The following is a 15,604-nucleotide window of genomic DNA, read 5'->3' as shown; positions in this document are numbered from 1 at the left end:
TCAAATGTGGAAACGAGCCATAGAATCAAGTTAGTTAGTTCTGTTTTCTTTTTTGGCCTATATTTATTTTTGATTTTGGAAAAAGTATGCCGTATTAGCTATTAGCAGTTCCTGTTTGCAACGTACCCATGGGTGAACAGACACATATCACTGGATCACTTTTATGCTGGAGAAATATTAAAAAACATGATGATTTTCATCAAGGTCTGGAGTTCTAAGGAGCGTCTTATTTCTGTGATTTCTTTTTTCTTTGTGCAACAGATATCAGAGATAATGATATCCTTGAAAAGTAGAGGTCACACTGAATCTAAATATATGTGTACAATTTATTTTAAAGTACCTGATTACCTGTATGAGCTGTGTGCCGCTACTGCTGCTGACTGTGTTGATCATCAGGCCAAACTACAAAAAATAACTTCCCGTTTTCAGAATACCGGCACACATCCGTCCTTTTCCCTTCATGCAGTATCTGCCTCATGTTTTTCCATGGGGGGCCTCCCATTAAGTCTTAATTTAACCTTAATGAAAAGTCATGCTGAAACAACAAAAGGAGCATCTAAAGATAAAACCCATTGGCCCAATACTGAGGTAAATCATTCATCCAGTCACACCTCTGATTATATATCCACAGCCATCAGGTGGAAATAGCAGCTCAGACCATTAACTGCTGGCCACAGAGCAGTAAATCCACTGAATGCTGAATAATTAATACCTGGTAGATCATTAAAAATGCATATTGGCTCTTTCTGAGCTTAAACCGGATAAAATACGGGAGATAGTTAAGACAGAAAAGTTCCCTCAGTAAACCAGTATCTGAACAAGGTCCATAAAGTTTGATTGTCGACTCGCAAAGCTTTCGGTTGCTGTGAATGAATCTGCACAACGTTTAATATGTGTTGCTCTGAGTGGAAATGGCAGGAACTGTTTAGTTCTACAACTCTCAGTGGAATGAGAAGCTTTTAGTTATACAGCTCTTTGTGGAATAGACAAATAAATTAAGTTGAAGAGAAACTTTTAAAAGCTTTGTGAATAGATCTGCACAGCTAAGTTGTCTGCTTTAGGATTTGATATTGTGTGTCATTAACAGAACCCTGGGCATTATAACACTTACATGGTCATTATTGTTTTCTTTAATATCCAGACATTTGTAGTTACTGCAGCAAATTAAATAAAAAAGTCATGTAGGGAGAAGCAGAGAGAGGATTTTTATTGTTAGTGACCCCTGATCTAGACCATAGGTCTTCAACAGGGGTAGTAACGGTAGATAAAAGCACCATTTTGTTATTAAAAAAAATATTTTAATAAAAGAACTCAACTCCGACTGGCCTGAAAAACGTTGAAGACCGCTGATCTAGACTAGTCAAGTGCTCGGTTTGGGGCTAACTCTCTTGACGTGGTTACGACCGCTATGTCATCATGTGGGAGCTTGGAACACAGGCTATAGTAGTACACATACACACATACAACAATGCAAATCAGTGGGAGTCAGTACTGGGAATTGAGGAATTCCAGTGGAGTGGTTAGGGTATTTCATGAAGAAGCAGAGCATGAGAATGACTCGGTGAGTTTGTGTCAAGGCTCTGCTTGACCGGATTGAACAAATAAACCACTGTTTGTTGTTCTGCAAAGACCGATTGTACAGGAAGTGGCTCAGTGTATGTATGTATGTATATATGTATATGTATATGTATATATATATATATATATGTATATATATATATATATATATATATATATATATATATATATATATATATATATATATATATATATATATATATATATATATATATATATATATATATATATATATATATCTATATATATCTATATATATATATATATATATATATATCTATATATATATATATATATATATATATATAATTACCACGTTGACATGACAATTGTATTGTATAAATCACCCCAAATGTCACACAACCAATCTATCTCCCATTGTGATTTACAGTCCATGTTTGATGTTTTTCGTTGACATTTATTGAACTTTCCTTGTCAGCTTACTGCAGCCACACACAGTAGAGAGTTTGATTTACTTCAAACAATGTAGGGCAACTATCTAAAGTTCAAACAACACCAACAATGATGAGAGGAATATGGTTATTTCCTCTATCAAATTGCTTCTCTGTACACACGAGGCTCTCCCCTCTTTCCCGCGGTGCTTTGCACAGACGGGGAGTGGAGCAATACAGTGCCCAAGGCATCTCTTAAGCACACTAAAGCCTGATAGATACAGTCATCCCCCTCCTTTGAAGACGGAGGGATGAAGGAGGTAGAGATAATAACATCAGTCCATCAAGCACACCCTGGGAAAGGGGGGAGAAGGGAGAGGAAAACGGGCAATGAGACGTACTGTACAGGGCATAGATGATGGAGGGGGAAAAAGAGGAGAATCGTCAAGAAAGAAACCAGACTTTAGAAGTGTTACAGACCGAAATCATCAATGACATTGCACAAAGATAGAAGGAATAGAGACCCAACAAATGTTTTGGAATTTCCAATATTTTAACATAGTGTCACAATTAAAGTTCATACTGGGCTATAGGATTGCTAATAATACACCTATATTATGAAAAGAGTACAGCTTAACTTTCCGTTAGTCATGTAGCAGTGTTACTCATTCACAGATTCTACCACAACACTGGAGCGTTGGGGTGGTGGCAAACCTTTTCTTGATCTCCTGGTGTGAATAAAGGAAAGTGTGTGTGTGGGTGGGTGTGTGTTTGTCCTAGCCAGAGACTGTCACCAATAGTTAACTGCTTTATTGCATCTCATTGTTTGCTTTGTATGTGGGCGTGGCACTAACACAGCACAAAGCTGCTACACATCAACACAATTAGATCTAGAGTAGCACAGATTTTAAGCTATTCGTTCTTTGCTTTCAAGATGATGGAGAAGGTAGAGGCAACATCTGACTCCACGATGTCAACATTCACACGGACATAACGCATGATCTTGAATGACAATGGTTATCTTTTAAGGTTGACAATAGGAAATGGGACTTTACGTCACATGTTTACACTGCAGAGAATAATCATTGTGTCACAAAACATTAGGGCCTGAGTGGTTTTCTGTGTCAAGGATAAAACATAGGCTCAGTTCTTATCCTGTTAAGTCACCTGTTTACAAAGAAACATAATGTAGCTAAATTAACTGGAGAATTAGTGCGTCCAGTATCATAGTAGCTTTCTATGTTTCCTTGCCTTAAACCACAGGAAGTTAGTCTTTTCTTGTCTTGACAGATTTGCACTCATCAGACCTAATCATTTCACACATTAGTCACTCATTTGACACTCCCTGTCAGATTCCCCAAACTTGCAGCTTGTCCTTACATGACTGCTGATTACACCTTAGAAGAAAATGGGATCTTAGACCATTTTACTGAAGAATAATATAATATGTGGCCATTTTCAAGTCTAACAAAATGTTGGGAACATTACACAATTCAGAAAGATTAAGCCTTAAAAATTGTATTTTGTTACTAATTCATTGCAGCATTTTGTACTAATGTGTGTTTGTTAGCCACACTAATATGTCTTACTAATTGTGGTCACCTCATTGAGACTAAATGTACTGTGATGTAGTCTCAAGGTGGAAAAATAACCCGCGCTTACGTCTGAGAACAGACCAAAGCCTAGAACGTTGTCCAACGTTTCCCACCATCCATCTCTCCTTTTCATTAACCCCGAGGTTTGTCATTAGGAGCAGTGAGAAAATGGAAGTGACCCAGTTCTGTGCTCCCTGATGACCACCTGTACTGTCCTCTCGTGGGACCCTGCTCTGGTATCTTTTGTTAGTGGTGCTTAAACCTCTTCCTTGAAGGCTTCAGAGGAAGTATCCTCCATATTTTGAATTCCCTTTGATAACAGAATATGGTATTCAGTCTTTGCTGTTGGCTGTTGAAGTTTTTTTTATAGTGTGGCTACTTTCTTTACAAAAAAGTTTTTAAAATAGCTCTGAATTTATCGCTACGTTTGCATTTTAAGTATTATTATCTCTGGTTAGTTGGTCGCTATATATTTACCCGTGATCACAGAATGATGATCTCAGAGTGAAATGCTGCAAGAGAATCATTAAAGATGGAGGTCATTTAGTACGTGTATTGATGTGAGAGTGGTGGAAGATATTCCACCATAATACTTATGTTGTATAAAAAAGCAATCCTTATTATACAGTGAATGCAGACGTGTATATAGTATGTAGCGGGTTGAGAAATACTGCTAATTGACCCTTGTGTTTACAACAGTGAACTGTCGCAGATACAATCTTTCAGCATGGAACATGTTGTTTGTCTATCCTGCTGCACTACATTACACTTGTTTTTAAAGACATACAATTGAATGCATTGTTGGCTTTTCTTATATACAGTGAGAGTCTATATCACTCTTTCAATAGAGAATTAAACGCATTAAAGTTTCCCATTCTGTGAAAGAGCAAACATTGTGTGTCTCTGTTCTGTGCCTTTTTAAAGTGTCAGGCAACTTCATAGTTAATCTTTCTTTCCCTCCTCTCCATTATTTCTCCAAGTCATTCAGTGGGTGTTTGTATTTTGGGATTTGTGGTCAGAGCGGAGTCTGACAAAAACCACAGGGTGGTGTAGGGTCTTTTCTTTTAGTTTTACTCTCATTTTTGAGGTTAGAAATCATTTTATATATTCGAACCTTTTGCTCGGTTGAATGAACACAGAGATGTTGTTCGTTGTCCTTTTTTTGATCAAGGTTCAGCCTGAGTTCAAACGGTTATAATATTGTTTGGCACATAAGCATTGTGTCTATTAAATAGTTAACTCTGCTTGAAGGTTCTCTGTGTTTTCTACCATCCAATACTGTGGTGATTATTAACATACTTGGAATGACATTGAGAACTAACCAGGCAGAGGAAATGTGTCAAACAGGTCACCATTTCCTTGCTGAGTGTGTATTACTGGTCTTTAATGATTTGTGTTGTGACAAATGGACTAGATTAGACAAAAAACAGAAGACGAAACATAGTTCACCATACTCGGGGGGGGGGGAAGGAAGCATCTTGACAAAATGTTTCATCTGTGCACTTTATTAAATTATTTAGAGGTTAAGAAAAACCAAAGTGATGTGTTCTTAGGTCTTGGTTTGTCAGACCCACAGTCCAAAAAGATATTACATTTGTAATGATATAAAACAGAATTCTTCACATATGAGAAGCTCAAATCAGCAAATGTTTTAAAAATGACTTCAACAATGAATCAGTGGTCAAAGAAGTTGCTAAATGAATCAATTCATTGATTTTAAAATGACCAAAATAACCTTGAAACAAAATATCCAATACTAAGAATTTTTGTTGAAGTGCTTTTGGATATAATGTTGTAACCCTGTGAACAATTTATTTACAGTTTCCAACCCCCAGTTACTTTCAGCGTGTGAGGGGAGAACACACAAACAGCAACAGCAAGGATTGAATCCACCTTCTTGCTGGGAGGCGACAGTGTCAAGTATAGTTCAGTCCAGCTGTTAGACATCAAGGGATATATTTAAACATTTAGTGTCCTCTGTTTGAAGTGATCTCATTAGGTACACTTATTTACTTCTGCTCAAACGGAGAAATGTGTTATCTCTTCATGCATTTAAATAATATGGAAGAACCGAAAACACACTTCACAGTGATTCCTCTCAACTTGAGTCTGATTTGCTGAGTCATACTGTGACCAATTCAACCAGAGCTTGCTTACAGAGTAGGCTGAATGCATATGCTAGTTTAGGTTAGTCAGGGAGTCTAATTTTAGCACACTCAGCATTGTGTAGATGTTATCACACATTTATTTTCAGCTTGTCTCTGCTTTGGTTTCTTTAAAGTGCTGCGACGGACTCAGCTGAATAAGCCGGTTAATTAGGAGAGTGTGTGTGTCTCTGTCTGTGTGTGTGTCTGTGCGTGTGTGTCTGTGCGTGTGTGTCTGTGTGTGTGTGTCTGTGCCGTGGTGGACAAGAGCCGTACTTCCCAGTATTGCCTTTTAGCACTTCGTTGCAAAGCACCAGACATGGCAGCAGCATAACCTCCCTGTATTTGTAGAGAAATAAACCTTAAAGGCTCCTTTTTTCATTAATGCTTTCTGTGCTTTCCTGGGGAAAGTCAAGAACGAAAAGAGAGCATAATGCACAGTAATATATAAAAAAACTTAAATTCACATGAATAATATAACACCGGAAGTATTGTCTGAAAAGAAAAAAGAGTAGGATTTTACGAGAATGTATTATGCAGCATTTTGCATTTATTATTTTTGGTATATATTCATTTTATATAGCCTCACAACTTATTGTAGTTTGTATACGTTATGTTCTCTGAATAAGGTTGAACATGCTCATTATGTCCTATAGTCTGTTCACTCACTCACATTTTAGAGTCTGAGTATCTATGTCTCTTATTCTGTGTTGTAATGCTCTCCCCAGAGCTGAATGGGGATTTTTCTTCATAGCAAGGCTTAGCATGTTTCCAGTCCACAATGCCCTACAAAAGCCTGCCTGGAGAGATATTAACCAGCCACATAGCCTGGCTCAATACTAGCCACGCCCACAGCCATTCATCTTCATTATCTCATAGGTCAGGGTCATTGTCACTCAGACAGTCTTGGTAATTTAATTGACCCTGCCTCATGGCATTGATTTGATAGGTTTGGTTTTTATAATCTCATACGGACTTCTAATTCGTCTCGTTTCAACCACAGGATCAAATGTGGCAAATGAGTTCTAGTTATTTCCTGGAGATCTTTTTGAACTATTTTGATGACAACAATTAAAGAGTTAATTTGAGTTTTGGTGTAAATCTGCACACTTTTGCAACATGTGAACATGCTGAACTCTTCCAACTGATCCTGTTTGGTCAAACTGTGGTAAAAGTGGCTGTGGGGTGCTATAGTGCAATGGCCTCTTTGGTACAGTGTCAGTCTGCTCTCGTTGGATGTAATTGAATGGGGTTTGTAGGTCGCAGACAACACTCAGCATTGATCGGATGGTAATGACATTTGTGCAATTTGTCATAGTAAACAGCCACAAAAACAATCAGACTTAATCAATGTGATGTTTTCTGTCAAAACACTGAAGTCTCAGTGATAGGAAAGTGAAATAAGACAACATGCATAATTAATCTCTTCCAGAAACGTTTGCATTTTAATTTGAGTTTCAACTCTGCTCAATACGGATCAGAGGATAGTGGAAGTACGTGTATAATGTTGGACAGTTTGTCTCTGGCTTCAAGGACTCTGTCACAGACATTTGCCTGCACACATGCAGCTATTTTTCAGCAGATTAACTACATTGACTCCTCTACCACCTCTCTCGTATGCTTGTACGAGATGCTTGCAGTTGATGTTGCATTACTGTTTGTATCGTTGCCTTCTGCAAACTGCTTACCATCCACCCTTTCCTCCATTGTTCTATTTAAATAAATAAAAACTATTTTCTTGTTTTATTTTTGTCATGCATACAGTATACAGAGCTTAGAGTGGGTTCAAATCCCATATAACAGACATTGTAAGGAAAATACCAACTCTTCCTGGTCACTGTGTATTGGGTCTTTATGCCCAATCATGTCTGTCCGTGTGTGTGTGCTCATCATGCATGTGGATTTTGACAGATCAGCAATATGTTGAACTGGGTGTTGATGTTTTATGACCCTGACTAATGTAAGATATTTCCTCAACACTGTTTTGCTGAAATGGGTAAAACTGCCTTCCTCTCCTATTGGTCTTCTTTAAAACAAATAGGTTATTATAGTATTAAGTGCTTATTTGAAGTAGTTCTGTGCTTAATTTGGAAGAAATGTTGTGTTTCCTGTCAAGCATGATCCATCCAATTTAAAGGTACTTTCCCCATTCTCGGGTATTCGGTTTTCTGATTCCTCTGAAATGCATGGGGTCCTAACAGGAAACCCAGTGCTAGTTTTACATCATCTACATGTCCTTTTGATAATTTTTGCTTTGATTATATAAATGTAATCATGAGAGGTCCTCTTGCTTAACTTTGGGGGAATTATCATTTCTAATCTAAACTACACTAATTGTGTTTTTATCATTGAAATCAGTGTTCAGCACTGTGTGTTTGTGTGTGCATTATTAGTGCCGACTGATGTTATCTACCCACTCCAGAGGGAAACAACGGGTAATGCCAACACCAGCCCAGAACGATATTCTCCCCTCCCTCCTCCCCTCTCCCTGCTCTGTCTTTGTCTCCGTCATTCCTTTCTTCTTCTTCTCTCTCGCCTTCTCTGTCATACCTGTGTAGTCTCTCTCCTTGACTTCACTTTGAGGAGGATTCCCAATTCGTCTTTTTTCTTTGTTACCTACCTTGTAAAAAATAATATTTTCTCCACCTCTGCTCCTTTCTGCTTTTTTCCGTCTCACTCTTTCATCCCCTTGGTCTACAGCAATATCCTATTTACCCAGAAACCTTGGCTCAGCATCACATAGCTACACACACGCACACGCACACACACACACAGAAGCCTCCTCCCCATTGTGTCTGGCTGGCATGCTGGTGAATGAATGAACCTTTGTGTTTATTCCTTATCTCTGTAACCTAAACACACACGGGTTCTTAGAGGACGCCCTGCAGGCGGACTCTGTTCTAGGAGGTACCCGCCCCTATCACTCTTACCAGGTCCAGTCTCTAAAAACTGATGTATGTCCAGTGTTAGAGGGCGTTTTGCCAAACTGGACTATAATCCTAATCTCAAAGCACAATCATTTAATCCCTCTGCCCAGCCCTTTGAATGCTCGGTCAGCCTCACAGTGAGACACATTTGGGAGGTTGACTGAAGCTTGTTAGTGAGGCACTGATACACAGGCAGCATGCAGAGATAATGCATATGGTAACATGCATTCAATTACTGTTATTGATTTTAGCCAATCCAGTGAAAAATTATTTAGTTTTCACTTGTCAGCAGCTGAAGGCACATTTTATTGCCTCAAAATTGTTTCCATACATTTTAATCATCAAACGTACATTATATATAGGTCTAATTTATTATTAAAGACATTGTGCATAATCACTGACACTTTGTATTCTTACTGAAAACAAAACAAGCAACAGTAGCAATTAAGAAAATGAAATTGGAAGTAAGGCATGAAATGTAACATAATCAGACCACACATTTCTACATGCCTCAGCTCGCTGCAGCTGATGAATCAAACGTGTTCAGGAAGTACCACTGTCAGCCGCCTTTGTTCCCCGCCACGCTCTTCTCCCCAGCAGTAAAACACATAATGATGAGCAGGGCAGTGATAAAAGATAATTGATGTCTCTCTCTTAAATCTCTTCTTGGCTGCTGATGCACTGTGGGGAGGATTTGCACTGCTGAGAATGGTTTGCTCCAAAATGGGATATCCATTATTTGAAAGAAAAGTGGAATTTATCCTGACAAAATGATTAGCAGCTTGCCTATGAGGAGACTGGCTACTAAAAAGATTTTTTGCATTATTATGCATTTGAGCTGCACAAGTAATGAGTGCTATTTTCTTTCTTGTTTTTTAGTACTTTGCAATGCTCCTAAAATCCTATAAACCCTTCTATAAATATTTGAGGGTAAGGTGAAGTCTTTACTTGCCATATAAGGATGCTGCAGACAGACCACCACACTGTCTGCTGGCTGTTGTCTCGTATAGTGTGATACCAAAGGGTCCAGACAATCGGATCACAATTTTTGAGACTGCAGAAAGAAGTCCAGACTGTACATCATGTAAGCTGTTCTATCTCTGAACCGTGCTGTAGTATGGAAGAGTATTACATACTCACATTGTGCTGTGGTTTTGGCGCAGTGTGAGTCTGCAGACATTACAGGACTAGACCTCAGCTGCACTGTCAGCAGCTCTTCTTGGCAGCGGAGAATCGATGTATTATAACAAATTATTTCTCTGCCTGAGTTTAGAGACCCTTAGGAGGCTTTTTTTCTTGAACCAGTTTAAGTTGGCCTCAGCATTGTGATCTCTCCTGTGTCTGCCCGATTGAGGTTCTTTCTCACTTTTCCCTCTCTATCATCTAAGATTATATCTTTGGCTTTGGAGCCATTTCCCACTGCAGGCGTATGGCAGGAAAACAGAAGAGTGTGCTTCCTCTGTTGAGGGGATTAACAGTTTAACATTTTGCTCAGGGTCGTTCTCTGGACGTTTTGAAAGATTTGATGGCTATGTATAAGGTACAGTTCTGAGACTCCTAGAGGTTAGTAAAACTGTATGCAAAATGTTATTGATGTTAAACTAACTTTTCAGGACTTGTGTTTTCTATAAAAAAAAAAAAAACGACATTAGATGTCTTCATGGAGCCAAAATCTTAGACCCAGTTGGACAGAACCAGGAACAGACTACCGACAAGCATACATATCATTTTGAAAAGGAGAAAGACCCGATCTGAAGGAGAACTAAGGATAATTAGACCCGATCCAAAGTGCACCCAAACAGCAGCACGATGTGCGATCAATTAACAAGCACCCATGGTTGAACCAAAATGACAATATGATATTAAAGAACAAATACAAGGTCCCATAGAAAACCTCAGGGAAGCAGCTCTTTAACGGAGGTGAAACCAACCAGTTAGTCCTCATCCCAATCCTTAACGTTTTAACTCTTGACTTTGAAAACACGCCTGATAAGCATAAATCTCACCTCACCTGCATTGCACTTGTGAGGACTAGAAGTCCTCACAAGTGCAATGATATGATCCCTTGCAAATGATACTGTGCAGTATTTCTGCCCTGTATTCTGCTGGTTTACATTATGTTAGCCTGTTGAGCAGCAGCCCAGTCTTGCTGCTTTATTACACTGAGTTGCACCATCCCTGATATTCCAAGATAAAAGCAGGACAGTGTGTTTGTTTGGTCTGCTCCATTGGCTGTAGATACATGCATGCCTCCTCTTTTGAATACATACAAGCACATGCAACACATGCATATACAAATTCATTGTGTATACAAGGAAACAGTAATATGAAGATAGTACGGAACGAAAAGCAAGAGGGAAATTGGAGGAATACTATTTCAGGTTAGACTTTACAATCTGTTAGCATGTTGTGTGATGACTCTACCTCTTGTACGGTGTGCACTTCTTCATGGTGCAGTCCACCTGGCATACAATTTGAGATAAGGAAGTCGGAGAGAGCAAGAATGCACGGGAAGAAGTAACACACAGAATGGATTTTATTGTGCAGTGATGGGTTGATTCCACAGTATAAAGTCTCACATGTAGACATCAAAAAAAGAGCATCATGGCCCTTTTTTTATTTTTTATTTTTTAACCATTTGGAACCTTCTGTCGTAATATAGTGTAAGTATATTTTAAGGCAATTGTTAAAAATACAGCAAGAAATTATGGGGCTGAAGAAGAATGAGGACATTTAGAGATTAAGTAATGGGAGGGAAGAGGAAAGAAGTGCAGGATAAGAGAGAAATGGATCCATGCTGAGCTGATTGATTTCAGTGTATTAAAAGCTGCGATGGGGTCATCCTAGGAGCATTAGTTTTAAAAGAGATGAAACGACTTTTAAACACTTCCCTTCATTAAATATCTGCCCGTCTGATTGGATTTAAATGTTGGCTCCTTATCAGCAAAACAGCACTTAGAATCTATTAAGTCATTTCACTTTTCCATTCAGCCGCCTCTCCTTCTTTCACTGTCTAACTGTCTCGCTGGTGTCCACTCTGCTGAGCTCTCTCTCTCTCTCTCTCTCGCTCTCTCTCTCTCTCTCTCGCTCTCTCTCTCTCTCTCTCTCTCTCTCTCGCTCTCTCTCTCGCTCTCTCTCTCGCTCTCTCTCTCTCGTTCTCGTTCTATTTCTCTCTCTTTTTGCATAGCCCTAAAAATACTCTCATCCTACAGTGCTGTGTAGACAGTTTCAGTTAGCAGCCAGTAAATCATGACTCATTAATGTTACAAACAGACACACATGCACATGCAGGACATGCTGGCATTAGTTATGCAATAAAGAGTCTGTGTCAGCAGCGGTGTAGGGATGAATGTAATTTTGGCTCAGTTTTTTTTAGTTAGTTTAGTTAGGCATAAAGACTGAGAGCAAGAGGAACATGCAAGCCCTTCTCTGTTCAGGGGTATAGTTCAGCACAATTTTTCATTTTTTGTAGTTTGTTCATAGTTTTTGTACTGATTAATAAACAAATGACTTGTTAATTATTAAGCTTTGGAGGTGGAGTTAGTTACCTTTGGACAGAGCCAGGCTAGCTGTTTCCATCTGGTTCCATTCTTTATGCTAAACTGTTATTTCATATAGTCAAACCATTTCTTCAAGGACCGCGTAAAAGACAATCGAGATGGTCGCAAGTAGACGAGAAGATATAGTGTACCGGTTTTATCTGGCAAAGAACTTCATTAACTGTTACAGTTTCAGAAAGATGAATCAAACGTACCTCAGGGTGGTTAAACATTTAAAGCATTTATAGCTAGCATTTTTAATGATGTTTTTTGATGCCACCAGGGTTTTTAAAGACGACGCTCTCACCGAAACGAATAGATGTGAAATAGTGTGATAGACAGATATATTAAAGCGTGAATGCACCCCAAGACATGATGGATGAAAAAAAGCCTTTTTTGGTGGGGGTAGATTTCCTGTGGCTGAGTGCTGCCACAGCTGAATGACTGCAGATGAAACACTGCTCTGTGTTGCTTTGTTTCCCACAGAGATTCAGCATAACTGTAGGCCAGCGTGAATGTTGTTGAGGGGGGTAAAAACTCATTGACATTCTCAAGCAAGGCTTGGCACTGCAGCGTGCTACTTTCATGTGTGAGTGTCTATCACTGTGTGTGTGTGTGTGTGTGTGTGTGTGTGTGTGTGTGTGTGTGTATTCACAAATGTGTGTGTGTGTGTGTGTGTGTGTGTGTGTATTCACAAATGTGTGTGTGTGTGTGTGTATTCACAAATGTGTGTGTGTGTGTGTATTCACAAATGGGTTTGTGTGCAGTATGGGCTTGCTGTTGCCGTAGTAACACAAAGTGTGTGCACATGTGTGTTGGGTCAATTGGAGGGGGGGGGGGTAGGTGGGGTTGACAGTTTGACAGGGAAAAAGATAATCTTGTGTGTGTGTGTGTGTGTGTGTGTGTGTGTGTGTGTGTGTGTGTGTGTGTGTGTGTGTGTGTTAAACATGACATTGTGTATCCATATAAATTAACAAAGAAAATAGTATCAGAGAAGTGTGTGTGAAATTGTCCTACTCAAATGATTTTGACTCACAAATCTTCTATTAGGTCTGTATGCGTGTGGCAGGCCAGGGAGACAAATGGTGCTTCAGAGTCTATGGCAGTTATCTTGTATGTGATCCCTGTGGGTGGGTGGGTGGGTGTTTAAAATACACAGAGAGAGTAGTAGCAGATGCTCCCTGGTCTTGTAGACATGCTCCAATGCTGCTGCCATCTGGTTGGCTGAGTGGAGCTGAAGGCGGGATGGTTGTCCCTGTGAACCATTGGCTGATGCGATGGCTCAAGGCTTTAAGTCCAGTTAAGATGGAGAGAGAGGAAAAACACGTATCTTATCGGACAATCTCAGCATGACATTGTTACCAAATGAAATGGGGATAAAAAATGATTTTGAAAGTCTTATACTAACGGAAGGTCATAACTCCCTCTACAAAAGAACAGATGCATCAAAGCTCCACAGATAGAAACTCATGAACATGTTTTATGTGTTTGTAAAACTCATTCCAACAAAGTCCATTCTGACTCTGGCTTTCAGCAACAACACAAATATTTTCAGCATCTCCTCACCTTAATCATTTTATTTTTCCTACTTTTGTAAATTGTCAGTTTGGCCTGTCCCACCACAGAATTCAACTGCTGCCACTTCTCTTTGCATTTGTTTTTATTGCATTAAAAATAAAAGCAGTTTCAGACAAACTCATGAAGATATTTTTTAAAGTTAGGGTTAGTGGATTAATTTAGTGGACACAGTGGGATTAATCCTGGAAACAAAGCAGTTGACAGCCAGCGAGAGAGATGGGAGAAGTTGGAGAGCAGTTGCAGAGAAGAGGGGGAGGGGGTCATAAAACAGGAGGGTGTTATGGCTTTGTCCACTCAAAAGAGCAGATGGATAGAGCCTGGGCAGAGGGGCAGTCATGCATTGATGGGAGGAGGATGAAAAACTGAAAGAAAATCCAAATTGAATCAGTATGTATGTTTAAAACATCTTGAACTAGTTATAAAATGTACTGAATTAAGTTTGTGAGGAAGTCATACAAGTGTTCTTTAATGCATTGGTTGATAAGTGTTGTTGGATGTACTACCCTTTGTAGATTGGACAGAAAAGATGAAGCCTCAGTGGTCAGTGGGTACACTCAGTCAGTCATTACTGGTTGTGACTGCAGCTATTCCGCTCCTGGAAACCCACTCATGTGTAACTGTCCTTTGATAAACTCTAGTGTTTATCACTTGTATTGTTAAGAACTAAAACCATGACTTCCTGCTGTCTGACACAAGCAACCCGTGCCCCCCTCTATATGTCTGAGAGACATTGCTAAGAAGAGGTCTGAATACAGCTTTTAAAGGGCCACTCCAACGATTTTAATATTGCACTTGGTATGTAAGGGGAGTCTCAAGAGACACATTTCTTTTAATGGTCAAAATCTGTGCACAATAGGTTGAGATATCCTGACTTTTACTCTCTAGTATAGGTCCAGAATAAGTCCAATCTCATCATAACTGATGGCCAAACCAATCAAAATAAGACCTTCGTTTTCACTCCTAATATTAATTTATCTTTTTAAGTGAAACTAGGTGATTCCATCACCAGCATATCTGCACGCACATAGTATGCAAACGAGAGCTGCAGTACAGAAATGAGACGAAGGCAGAGTTGACTGGTGCTCTTTAGGAGAGGTTATCTTTGGGCACACAGGCCTGCCTGTCTGTCTTCATCAAATCAAACCACACAGACCCTGCCTGTGGAGCTGAGCTGCAGAGGGCTGGGACACACTCATCCTTTTTTCACGTCTTTCAAAAAGATTATGACAGTTTAAAGACTTTCCTTATTCTTGTTTTCTCTCTTTACCTCTTTTCTGCTTCCTTTCCCTCCCTGCCCTTCATGCCACTCGTGTTTTTCTGGGACTTGTTTGTAAAAGTGTGCTCGCCCTCACCCCTTCCCTCCTTTTGCACTACTTTTATTTTCTCTCATGCTTTCAAACCTTCTCTCCAGTTTTCTCTCATCTCCCTGATCTTTCTGCTCCCTCACGTCTCCTGCTTTTAGTTTCTAATTTCCTTCCTTGCCCTTAAACACTTATTTTTGCATGTTTCATCTAATCCTAGCTTTTTTTCTTTCTTCATATTTATCCATATGTTTCCTTAATTCCTCCACTGGCATTTTCTTTTCCTTTGAGTCTGTTAACCTTCACTTTTATATTGTATGTTGCTTATCTGTAGAGCAGTAAAGTGTTTTTAGGCACTTTGTGACAATACAGTGTAATTCCATCATGCTGTCAGTGCAGAACGATAGGAAAGATTAAGAAGATGACTTCCTTCGAGTGTCAGGAGGTTTCAGCTATGACGATGGAAGCACATGTCTTGCTTACCAAACAGGGCGTTTTTTGTCAAGAAGGTAGTCGACGGTGTCTCTTTAGGTCAGCCCTTTCACAGGAA

At 39.4% G+C, this 15,604-nt stretch overlaps 1 protein-coding gene across 2 annotated transcripts in view; it reads left to right on the top strand.

Moving 5' to 3' along the window:
- The window catches only part of LOC115021102 (F-actin-uncapping protein LRRC16A-like), a 65,704-nt gene that overhangs the window by 5,484 nt on the left and 44,616 nt on the right, over positions 1 to 15,604 (top strand). The window lies entirely within an intron of this gene.

This window comes from Cottoperca gobio, chromosome 16, assembly GCF_900634415.1.
Source record: "Cottoperca gobio chromosome 16, fCotGob3.1, whole genome shotgun sequence".
Taxonomy (NCBI): domain Eukaryota; kingdom Metazoa; phylum Chordata; class Actinopteri; order Perciformes; family Bovichtidae; genus Cottoperca; species Cottoperca gobio.
The sequence above is the reverse complement of the archived record's forward strand: the minus strand, read 5'-3'. Positions and strand labels throughout refer to the sequence as shown.